The following is a 12,653-nucleotide window of genomic DNA, read 5'->3' as shown; positions in this document are numbered from 1 at the left end:
TTTCCCTGAAAGGAGATCTAGTCAGTATAGATTTCTCCTTTGTGTTACATTTGAACAACAGTTTATGGATGGATATCCTGGTCAGCTTCCCAGCTGGTGCCTTTGGGTAGGAACGTAGCCCATGTGGGAAGGAAGGTAGGCTTCAGTGGGGGTGGGGGAAAGATGACATTTGGCCTTGTATGCCAAGTGCAGTGTTTGGACTAAAACTACAGGCTTGAACGGTTGTTACTTTTAGGAAGATAGGTCTGGAAATGATATCTTCTGAACTTAGATGGACTAGAGGAGGAAGTGGGTAGAAGTGAGGACACCAGAAGGAAGACTATTGTGAGAGTAAAAGAGAGAACAGAGGCCTGATTTAGAGAGTGACAGTGCCCAAAATAGGTGCACCAGAATTCAGGAGATACTTTGTGGTACAGTCAATAGGACTTAATGATGATTTGCTAGTACTGTTAGAGGGGGAGGGAGCAAAAGAAAAGATGAATTTCAGGGCACATTTTAGAATTCTGGTTATTGAAACTGAATAGTTGGTGACATCGTAAATCATGACTGAGAATTCAGAAACCAGTGTTAACTTGGAGAGAGATTGGAATGGAAGTTGTGGGGAGCAGAAGCAGTTGTGCACGTTAGTATTAGGTTTCTTTAGAGCAGCTAGGTGAATCTAGTAGAGAGTGTTAAATTGTGGCAAACGGGTTCTGTACTCAGCCTCCGGTAGGTGAAATTGGTATTTTGTAATTAATTAGGTCACTTGTGTAATTTTCATGCCAGAAACTTCGAATAAAATTCCACAAAAATAAAATGCTAGTGAGGGGTGATGAAAAATATGCTTCTACACTGTTACAGTGCTAAGGTGTACACAGTGAGGAAAGGCATGGCTGCACCACTCATGGACACCACTGCTTTAACTACTCTATTTGAGACATTTATTTAAAGATGAGCTAAATAAAAATATATAGATGTAGTTGCAAAAAAATAAACTGATAGTGATCAATTAATTCAATGATAATTGACACAGCCTCAAACTATTATTGTCTGACCCTGTGTACACTGCTAAAGAAGTTCAACATTGTATAGAAACCTGATCTGATGAGTTGAGTGAGAAGTGGATAAATCAGTGAACAGAGAAATTGATCGTTGTTCTTTTTCTGAGGCAATTTTAACATGTGTCTTCTTGAGTTTTCTCAAACATTGCCAATGATGGGGAGTTTACTCTTTTGCAAAGCTACTCATTATATTGTATGGCTTTTGAAATGATTATTTCTTTGTTCCGAGGCAAAATTCACCTCTCTACAACAATGTTCCACAAAACATTTTCCAGATTCCCAGAACAATATCAATTCACTGACAGCTCAATGTCTACATAATGACTACTTGTATTTTTTGCACACCATCTTCTCTAGACAAATCATTCACTTTTTTAAAGAGTAACTTTATTCACTTAAGAATTGTAAATTTATTTTGTATGTGGACCAGTTTTCAAAACCCTTTCTTATATTTATTATCCTATGTGGGTTGTTATATCTAGTTTGCTCCCAAGGTCATCTGAAATGTCCAGGGCATGGTAACCTTGATAAACATTCCTAGTGAACAGTGTAGTGTGGCATTAAGAGCATGAGTTCAAGCATCAGCAGACTTGGCTACAAAATAAGGATAACAATATTAATACCATAAGATTGTTGTGAGGATTATATGATACTTTTATGTGAATTGCCTAGCACCATGCTAGGCACAGAGGAGTCACATAGCTCTGAAGAAGGCTAAACATGTCAAAATCTTGGATTTTTTTTCCTTATTGTTCTGCTGATTGGACTTCAAGTTCATAATCAGCCAGAGGTAAATGATCCCTTCTGGGTTTTATACAAAGTGAATTGTTCTTAAACTGAGGTTCCTCAACCTTAGACTTATGAACTTACTTTTTTTGCTTTAAATTCAAAAAATCTCTATCTATCAATGATCAATTTCCTCTTGTTTGCTTTTCAAGTATTGGTATTCACTCTCTCTCTTAGTTGGATGTCATGCATATGATTTTGAGTGTTGATATTTGCTCTTACTCTGATATATGCATCTACATACTGTTAAATAGCCTTCTAAGCCTTCATCCATAAAAATGAAAGATTCTTTAAAAAAGAAAGTTTTATAATTTGGCAATGGACTTCTCATCAAATTGACATCAGACATACACATTTTAAAGTATGTTGTAGCATTAGAGAATGATACAGCCAAGAAATGCCCAAGGAGAACATTCATGTTGTCCTGCCTGAAACACATTTAAGTGTGTTTTCTCAGTTCTCTTTGACATCTTTGGATCCACCTCTTAAATTTTCCTTTCCAATCCCCACAACCTTCCACTCTAAACTTAGCCCTCTTTTTAAAATTCTATGCTGACCCTATGTTTATTTTGCATCTTAGAAAAGGTGAGATGATTCTATAATTAAATCAATAAATAAGTCAAAATACTGTGATGTCTAAAAAGATTTCTCTTATGGAGGGAGTGACCTGAGTCCCCCAAAGTTATTGCATCACAGTTGTGAAAATTTCATGAGATAATATAAGAAAAGTGGCAAGCACAGTGGAACAAATACAAATGGTGGTCAGTAAGCATATTTTTGGAAAAAAGGAATTCTTAAGAAGCATTTCTAGAGATGGATCTAGATCATTTTAATTCTGTTTCCTTTGTGACAAGAGGACCTGAGTGCTTTACTACAGAAAGACTGTTATACAATGTGTCATGGTCATTCCTCCACTGGATTTAACAACATTTTATTTTTTTTAATTGAGGTATAGTTTACATATAACATTATATTAGTTTCAGATGTACAATATAATGATCCAATATTTGTATATATTGCAAAATGACCACTACAATAAGTCCACTTAACATCTATCTCCAGACATAGTTACAGAATTTTTTTATCTTTTGATGAAAACTTTTAAGTTCTATTCTCCTAGGAACATTCAAATATGCAATACAGCATTACTGACTATAGTCACAATGCTGCACATTACATCCTCAAGACTCATTTCTGTTATAACTAGAAAGTTTTTTTTATATCAATCCAGATTGGATGGGTTTTTTTAATTTAATTTTTTTTATATCGCAGGTTCTTATTAGTTATCTATTTTATACATATTAGGGTATATATGTCAATCCCAGGCTCCCAATTCATCCCACCATCCCCTTCCACCCCGCTTTCCCCTCTTGGTGTCCATACGTTTGTTCTCTACATCTGTATCTCTAGTTTTGCCTTACAAACAGGTTCATCTGTACCATTTGTCTAGATTCCACATATATGCGTTAATATACGATATTTGTTTTTCTCTTTCTGACTTCACTTTGCATTACAGTCTATAGGTCCAACCACGTCTGTACAAACGACCCAATTTCGTTCCTTTTTATGGCTGGGTAATATTCCACTGTATATACGTACCACATCTTCTTTATGCATTCGTTTGTCAATAAGCATTTATGTGGCTTCCAAGAACTGGCTATTGTAAATAGTGCTGCAATGAACATTGGGGTGCATGTGCCTTTTTGAATTTTGGTTTTCTCTGGGTATAAGCTGAGTAGTGAGATTGCTGGGTCATATGGTAATTCCATTTTTGGTTTTTTAAGGAACCTCCATACTGTTCTCCATAGTCGTTATATCAATTTACATTCCCACCAACAGTGCAAGAGTGTTCCATTTTCTCCACACCCTCTCCAGCATTTGTTGTTTGTAGATTTTCTGATGGTGCCCATTCTAACCAGTGTGAGGTGATACCTCATTGTAGTTTTGATTTGCATTTCTCTAATAATTAGTGATGTTGAGCAGTTTTTCATGTGCCTCTTGGCCATCTGTATGTGTTCTTTGCAGAAGTGTCTGTTTTGGTCATCTGCCCATTTTATGATTGGGTTGTTTGTTTTTTTAATATTGAGCTGCATGACCTGTTTATATATGTTGGAGATTAATCCTTTGTCTGTTGATTCATTTACAAATATTTTCTTCCATTGAAGGTTCTTGTCTTGTTTATAGTTTCCTTTGCTGTACAAAAGCTTTTAAGTTTCCTTAGGTCTCATTTGTTTATTTTTGTTTTTATTTCCATTACTGTAGGAGGTGGGTCAAAAAAGATCTTGCTGTGATTTATGTCAGAGTGTTCTTCCTATGTTTTCCTCTAAAAGTTTTATAGTGTCTGCTCTTATATTTAGGTATTTAATCCACTTTGAATTTATTTTTGTGTATGATGTTAGGGAGTGTTCTAATTTCATTCTTTTGCATGGAGCTGCCCAGTATTCCCAGCACCACGTATTGTAGAGACTGTCTTTTCTCTGTTGTATATCCTTCCTTGCCTCCTTTGTCACAGATCAGTTGACCATAGGAGTGTGGGTTTATCTCTGGGCTTTCTGTACTGTTCCATTTATCTGTATTTCTGTTTTTGTGCCAGTACCATATTGTCTTGATTACTGTAGCTTTGTGGTATAGTCTGAAGTCCAGGAGCCTGATTCCTCTAGCTCCATTTTTCTTTCTCAAGATTGCTTTGGCTATTCGGGGTCTTTTGTATATCCATACAAATTGTGAAATTTTTCATTCTAGTTCTGTGAAGAATGTCATTGGTAGTTTGATAGAGATGGCATTGAATCTGTAGATTGATTTAGGTAGTATAGTCACTTTCATAATGTTGATTCTTCCAATCCAAGAACATGGTATCTTTCTCCATCTGTTTGTATCATCTTTAGTTTCTTTCATCAGTGTCTTATAGTTTTCTGCTTACAGGTCTTTTGTCTCCTTAGGTAGATTTATTCCTAGGTATTTTATTCCTTGTGTTTCAATGGTAAATGGGAGTGTTTCCTTAATTTCCCTTTCAGATTTTTCATCATTAGTGTATAGGAATGCCAGAGATTTCTGGGCATTAATTTTGTATCCTGCTACTTTACCATATTCATTGATTAGCTCTAGTAGTTTTCTTGTAGCATCATTAGGATTCTCTATGTATAGTATCATGTCATCTGCAAACATTGACAGCCTTACTTCTTCTTTTCTGATTTGGATTCCTTTTATTTCTTTTTCTTTTCTGATTGCTATGACTAAAGCTTCCAAAACTATGTTGAATAATAGCAGTAAGAGTGGGCAACCTTGTCATGTTCCTGATCTTAGTAGAAATGATCTCAGTTTTCACCATTGAGAACAATGCTGGCTGTGTGTTTTTCATGTGTGGTCTTTATTATGTTGAAGTAAGTTCCCTCTATGACTACTTTCTGGAGGGCTTGTTATCATAAATGGGTGTTGAATTTTTTTGAACACTTTTTCAGCATCTATTGAGATTATCATATGCTTTTTCTCCTTCAATTTGTTAATATGGTTCATCACATTGATTCATTTGCATATATTGAAGAATCCTTGCATTTCTGGGATAAACCCCACTTGATCATGGTGTATGATCCATTTAATGTGCTGTTGGATTCTATTGGCTAGTATTTTATTGAGGATTTTTTGCATCTATGTTCATCAGTGATATTGACCTGTAGTTTTCCTTTTTCGGGACATCTTTGTCTGGTTTTGGTATCAGGGTGATGTGGCCTCATAGAATGAGTTTGGGAGCGCTCCTCCCTCTGCTATATTTTGGAAGAGTTTGAGAAGGATAGGTGTTAGCTCTTCTCTAAACGTTTGATAAAATTCGCCTGTGAAACATTCTGGTCTTGGCCTTTGTTTGTCGGAAGATTTTTTTTTTTCGGTATGCGGGCCTCTTACTGTTGTGGCCTCTCCTGTTGTAGAGCACAGGCTTCGGACCTGCAGGCTCAGCAGCCACAGCTCACGGGCCCAGCTGCTCAGCGGCATGTGGGATCTTTCCAGACCGGGGCACGAACCCATGTTCCCTGCATTGGCAGGCGGACTCTCAACCACTGCGCCACCAGGGAAGCCCTGTTGGAAGAATCTTAATCACAGTTTCAATTTCAATGCTTGTGGTTGGTCTGTTTATATTTTCTATTTCTCCTGGTTCAATCTCAGAAGGTTGTGCTTTTCTAAGAATTTGTCCATTTCTTCCAGGTTGTCCATTTTATTGGCATATAGTTGCTTGGAGTAATCTCTCATGATCCTTTGTATTTCTGCAGTGTCAGTTGTTACTTCTCCTTTTTCATTTCTTCTTTTTTTTTTTATGGGGTATGCAGGCCTCTCACTGCTGTGGCCTCTCCTGTTGCAGAGCACAGGCTCTGGACGCACAGGCTCAGTGGCCATGGCTCACGGACCCAGCCGCCTACGGCATGTGGAATCCTCTCAGACTGGGGCGCGGACCCATTTCCCCTGCATTGGCAGGTGGACTCTCCACCACTGCACCACCAGGGAAGCCCTCCTTTTTTCATTTCTAATTCTCTTGATTTGAGTCTTCTCCCTTTTTTGCTTGAAGAGTCTAGCTAATGGTTTATCAACTTAGTTTATCTTCTCAAAGAACCAGCTTTTAGTTTTATTGATCTTTGCTATTGTTTCCTTCATTTCTTTTTCACTTATTACTGATCTGATCTTTATGCTTTCTTTCCTTCTAGTAACTTTGGGGGATTTTTTGTTCTTCTTTCTCTAGTTCCTTTAGGAGTAAGGTTAGATTGTTTATTTGACATTTTTCTTGTTTCTTGAGGTAGTATTGTATTGTTATAAGCATCCCTCTTAAAACTGCCTTTGCTGCATCCCAGTTTGGATCATTGTGTCATCGTTTGTCTCTAGGTATTTTTTTGATTTCCTCTTTGATTTCTTCAGTGATTTCTTGGTTATTTAGTAATGTGTTGTTTAACCTCCATGTCTTTGTGTTTTTTTAATGCTTTTTCCCCTGTAATTTATTTCTAATCTCATAGTATCATCATCGGCAAACATGCTTGATATGATTTCAATTTTTTAAAAGTTTCTGAGGCTTGATTTGTGACTGAAGATGTGATCTATCTTGGAGAATGTTCCGTGTGCACTTGAGAAGAAAGTGTAATCTGCTGTTTTCGGATGGAATGCCCTATAAATATAAATTAAATCTATTTTGTCTATTGTGTCATTTAAAGCTTGTGTTTCCCTATTAATTTTGTCTGGATGATCTGTCCATTGGTGTACATGAAGTGTTAAAGTCCCCTACTATTATTGTGTTACTGTCAATCTCCTCTTTTATAGCTGTTAGCATTTGCTTTATGTATCGAGGTGCTCCTCTGTTAGGTGCACATATATTTATAATTGTTATATCATCTTCTTGGATTGATCCCTTTATCATTATTTAGTGTCCTTCCTTGTCTCTTGTAACATTCTTTATTTTAAAGTCTATTTTATCTCATATGAGTATGGCTATCCAGCTTTCTTCTGATTTCTATTTACATGGAATGCCTTTTTCCATTCCCTCACTTTCAGTCTGTATGTGTCCCTGAAGTGTGTCTCTTATAGACAGCATATATACGGGTCTTGGGTTTTGTTTTTTTTTTTTTTTTTTTTTCTGGTACACAGGCCTCTCACTGTTGTGGCCTTTCCCGTTGCGGAGCACAGGCTACGGACGCGCAGGCTCAGCGGCCATGGTTCATGGGCTCAGCTGCTCGGCGACATGTGGGATCCTCCCAGACCAGGGCACAAACCCATGTCCCCTGCATTAGCAGGCAGACTCTCAACCACTGCGCCACCAGGGAAGCCCGAGTCTTGTTTTTGTATCCATTCAGCTAGTCTGTGTGTTTTGGTTGGGGCTTTTAATCCATTTACATTTAAGATAGTTATCAATATGTCTGTTCCTATTACCGTTTTCTTAGTTGTTTTGGGTTTGTTTTTGTATATCCTTTTCTTTTCTTGTGTTTCCCACTTAAAGTGGTCCCTCTAGCATTTGTTTTAGAGCTGGTTTGGTGGTGCTGAATTCTTTTACCTTTCACCTGTCTGTAAAGTTTTTGATTTCTCCCTCGAATCTGAATGAGATTCTTTCCCAGGTAGAGTAATATTGGTTGTAGGTTCTTCCCTTTCATCACTTTAATTAAGTATATTGTGCCACTCCCTTCTGGCTTGCAGTTTCTGCTGATCAATCAGCTGTTAACCTTTTGGGAGTTCCCTTATATTTTATTTGTCCTTTTTCCCTTGTTGTGTTGAATAATTTTTCTTTGTCTTTAATTTTTGTCAATTTGATTACTGTGTCTTGGCATGTTTCTCCTTGGATTTACCCTTCCTGGGACTGTCTGCACTTCCTGGATTTGGGTGGCTATTTCCTTTCCCATGTTGTGGAATTTTTTGACTATATTCTCTTCAAATATTTTCTCAGGTCCTTTCTCTCTCTCTCCTCCTTCTCGGACCCCTATAATGAGAATGTTGGTGTCAGAGGTGTTTGATGTTGTCCCAGAGGTCTTTTAGGCTGTCTTCATTTCTTTTCATTCTTTTTTCTTTATTCTGTTCCATGGCAGTGAATTCCAGCATTCTGTCTTCCAAGTCACTTTTCCTTTCTTCTGCCTCAGTTATTCTGCTTTGGATTCCTTCTAGTATGTTTTTCATTTCAGTTTTTGTGTTGTTCATCTCTGTTTGTCTGTTCTTTAATTTTTCTAGATGTTTGTTCATTAATTCTTCTAGGTCTTTGTTAAACATTTCTTGCATCTTCTCAATCTTTTCCTCCATTCTTTTTCCGACATCCTGGATCATCTTCCTTATCATTATTCTGAATTCTTCTTCTGGATGGTTGCCTATCTCCTCTTCATTTAGTTGTTTCTCTGGGGCTTTTTCTTGTTCCTTCATCTGGTACATAGTCCTCTGCCTTTTCATTTTGTCTGTCTTTCTGTGAATGTAGTTTTCATTCCACAGGCTGCAGGATTGTAGTTCTTCTTGCTTCTGCTGTCTGCCCTCTTGGAAATTTGTAGCTGTTGACTCTCTTCACCCATTGTGCCCACCTTCAACACCCACCCCTGGCAACGTCCAAGAGGATGTTTTATTGAATTTTTCCCTTCTGGAATATGTTTCTTCTTTTAAAGAACATATTTTAAGCTGATTTATTATGCTAAGAATTCTGGGCTCATTGTTTCTGGAAGAACCTGTGACTTGAAGGAAAGAGGGCAATTTATTGATTTTGACCATAGCCTTTTTTTTTTTTTTTTTTTTTTTTTTTTTTTTGCGGTACACGGGCCTCTCACTGTTGTGGCCTCTCCCGTTGCGGAGCCCAGGCTCCGGACACGCAGGCTCAGCAGCCATGGCTCACAGGCCCAGCCACTCCGCGGCATGTGGGATCTTCCCGGACCGGGGCACGAACCCGTGTCCCCTGCATCGGCAGGCAGACTCTCAGCCACTGTGCCACCAGGGAAGCCCGACCATAGCCCTTTTCTAAGATTATTTGCTTACAGTGTTACCACCAGTGACACATTTTAATGATGCATGAAAATATCGTTAAGCTGAACATTGTTCCTGCAAATTTAGTAAAGCCTGATAATTTCCTGGTGTATAATAACATTTGTAGTCATTGTACTTAAGACAGCTTTTTAAAAAAATCAAATAGTTTTGTTTAAGTGCAAAAACAAATGCCTGCAGGTTCAGGAATTAATCTCCTTTCTATGTATATCATTGTGTAATTTCATGGTTACTCTATTCTTAGAGTTTGGGTATAGTATTAATGTTGGGAGAGAACTAATAGTTTAAACTTTAAAGAACAGATTGAAACCCTCAAGAATGCTAGGAAAACCCTTTCTAGACTTAACCACAGCAACAATAGGTGACATTTTGGGAAGACACTTTATAAATAATTTGTTCTCACAGTTCTCAAAGTCCTTGTATTAGCTAACTTATTTTAAACATTACTCTGAGATGTGCTTTCCAATATGTAAAATTAATAAAAAGAACTACTCTGATTGAAATTCCAACTTTTTATCTTAGTTATTCTTGTTTCTAAAAATAATAATCTGATGTGTTTCTTAACTTCATTCATCCCCATGTTTTACTCCTTAGTGTGGGGAAGAAATTATGCTAGAATTTTTCCCTTATAGCATGGTCATAATCATCAGAAGTAGTAATTCATGTGAAAGTCTTTTTATGAACTATAAAACAGAGTTTAGCTAAATACTTTTACTAGAGAAAGGGATAAATTCTCAAGGTAGTACTTACATGACAAAGTGATAAATGAGGGGTTAGAAAAGAAGTATTCTAAAAATGGAGCATATGAACAATTATAGGTGGTTTATGCAATAATCCTTTACTATCCATTCAAATGCCCCAATTGCTTAGTGTACTTTTTTTTTTTTTTTTTTTTTTTTGCGGTATGCGGGCCTCTCACTGTTGTGGCCTCCCCCGTTGCGGAGCACAGGCTCCGGACGCGCAGGCTCCGGACGCGCAGGCTCAGCAGCCATGGCTCACGGGCCCAGCCGCTCCACGGCATATGGGATCCTCCCAGACCGGGGCACGAACCCGTATCCCCTGCATCGGCAGGCGGACTCTCAACCACTTGCGCCACCAGGGAGGCCCCTGCTTAGTGTACTTTGAATTTAGAATATCTGAGATAACACTGATTATGGACATAAATCATCAGAGATGACAAATAGGTTGTCCTTGAAATTTTGGTTGTGTTTGCATGGAGAGCTTTCTTGACACAAATTTTGTGACTTTATTAGCGTTCAGAAGGTAAAAGTCTTTTATGATAAATTGATGACTTCTGCCATGTGTGGGAAGTTGGAGTGGTGGCATTTGTATCCTGTATCTTCCATCCATGTCATAACCTAACGTCCTTTGATTTTTTTTCTCCCTGTTTCTCTTTCCTGTGTCTTTAACCCTGGGTCCTTCACACCATTCCTTAGAGCAACTGAGACCTTACTTTCCCAAAAGTCTTAGTTGAGGCCAGACATATTCAAACTTTCCATTTCATAACACAGTTTAGTCTTTTGAACGTCATTGTTTTAAATTCTGGCCAGTCTTCCAGCCATCAGGGTCCTTTATTCTATTATGCACTATCTCTTATATACTATAGCATTCTCAGAAAACAATCTCAGGTGAGGATGTTCCACAGAAGCCCACTTCACTTAGGAATTTCTAATTTTATTATTGATACTATAGCATTTTAAGTGCCTCTTCCCTTTCTATGGCACTTTTTGTATAAACATCCAAGTGTTCTTTGCAGGGAAACAGATAAAGCATACTGGTTTATACCTAACAGAATCTAAAATTTTCTTGATCTTGATCTGTGTATTTCAAACGTGGTCCAGCTGCTCAGCAAATGATAATTTTTGCCTGAGCATTAAGGAGCAAGAGGTGAAATGAACAACTCCTTAGGTTCCTCATGTGCTTAATGAGGAAATCAGTGTGCCCTACTGACTGCGCTCCCAATATCAGGTTTCTTTATCTTTCTGCAAAGTCAAGGTCTCTAACATGTCCATATGCATTCTCCTACCTGTAGTAACCATCGTAATCATGCCATAGAAGAGATGATAACAATAGCAACTCTATCTTTAAATCCTGCCATGTAACTGCAGTGGCTCATGTACACATTGGTCTTAATTCCATCTTTGGATTCAGCAGAAAACAGCTGTTTTGCTTTATGGAACAAGAAAAATGACTGATTAGTGTAGTTATAAAAATCCTTTCCTGCTTTATGATGCATGGATTAATGAAAGTATTAAAACATTCTAATAATAGATAAGAAAATTACTCCACTATTGCTGAAAGAAATAAAACTATTCTATCTTAAAAAATTCTAAAACTTTGCAATTTCCTTGAAAATGTATGGACAACAAAGGTACAAATTTATAACCCATTGTGGACTACCTTCATATGTCAACATTTATTATGTGTCTACTTTATTATTATTGTACAATTCCTCAAAATCATGTGGGAATCATATTTTCCAGAAAAGAATAAGTATATATCATGTAATATCCATTTTATAAGGAGTGTTGTTTTATCCTAATTTATTAGCATGCTGCATTGTTAATTTTATGTCATTGATATTGTTTCCTGCATTGTAGCCATGTCTCAAGTTTGAAAGGCATGGTATACTGTGCTCAGAGATCAAATTTGAATTTGAACTGAATTATTAGACTATGGATCTAAGGAATATAATTCCTGAGAAATTCACATTAGTTGTTCATCATTCCTTTAAATGGTGAGATTTGAAGAAAGAGCCAGAACTGGCTATAATGAAGGTTAACCCTAAAAAGGTGGATAAAAATCTGTATCACTTCTTCCATACAATTTCGTATCCTCCTAGCCCCACATTTTATACAACTAACTGCAGCGATACTGTTCCTTATAATCTTGAACTTGCTTTGTGTGGGTAAAAACTGTGAGAGCCTCATTTCATGTCCCACACAACAACTGGATCACCTCTGTCCAATGGTCATGAAAGAAATTTGTCAAATTCTTTCCCTTGTCATTCTTCAGGTGAAAATTTCTAAGATGTATTTCTGATGTCTTCATATAATATTTCCTAGGATCAAACATAAGTATCCCATGGCAGTAAGCAACTCAGTGATGCCTCTTTGTTAACTTTCTATCTTTAACTCCCTTGTCATCCTTCCTCTATGATCGCATTGCTGAATTAATGACATGAATGAAAGCCTTTGCTTTATATTTTCCTTATGGTGGTACCCAAGGAAATATAATATCCCTCTCACCCTTTGCTAATGACAGTGACTGCAGGACTCCTGTGCAGAAACTACACTCTCTTTATCCAACATTAATCTTTGGCACTGAGGCAAGGCCTGGCCTCAGAATCTGGCT

The sequence above is a fragment of the Mesoplodon densirostris genome, chromosome 1 (genome assembly GCF_025265405.1).
Source record: "Mesoplodon densirostris isolate mMesDen1 chromosome 1, mMesDen1 primary haplotype, whole genome shotgun sequence".
Lineage (NCBI taxonomy): Eukaryota > Metazoa > Chordata > Mammalia > Artiodactyla > Ziphiidae > Mesoplodon > Mesoplodon densirostris.
Note: the sequence above shows the minus strand (reverse complement) of the source record.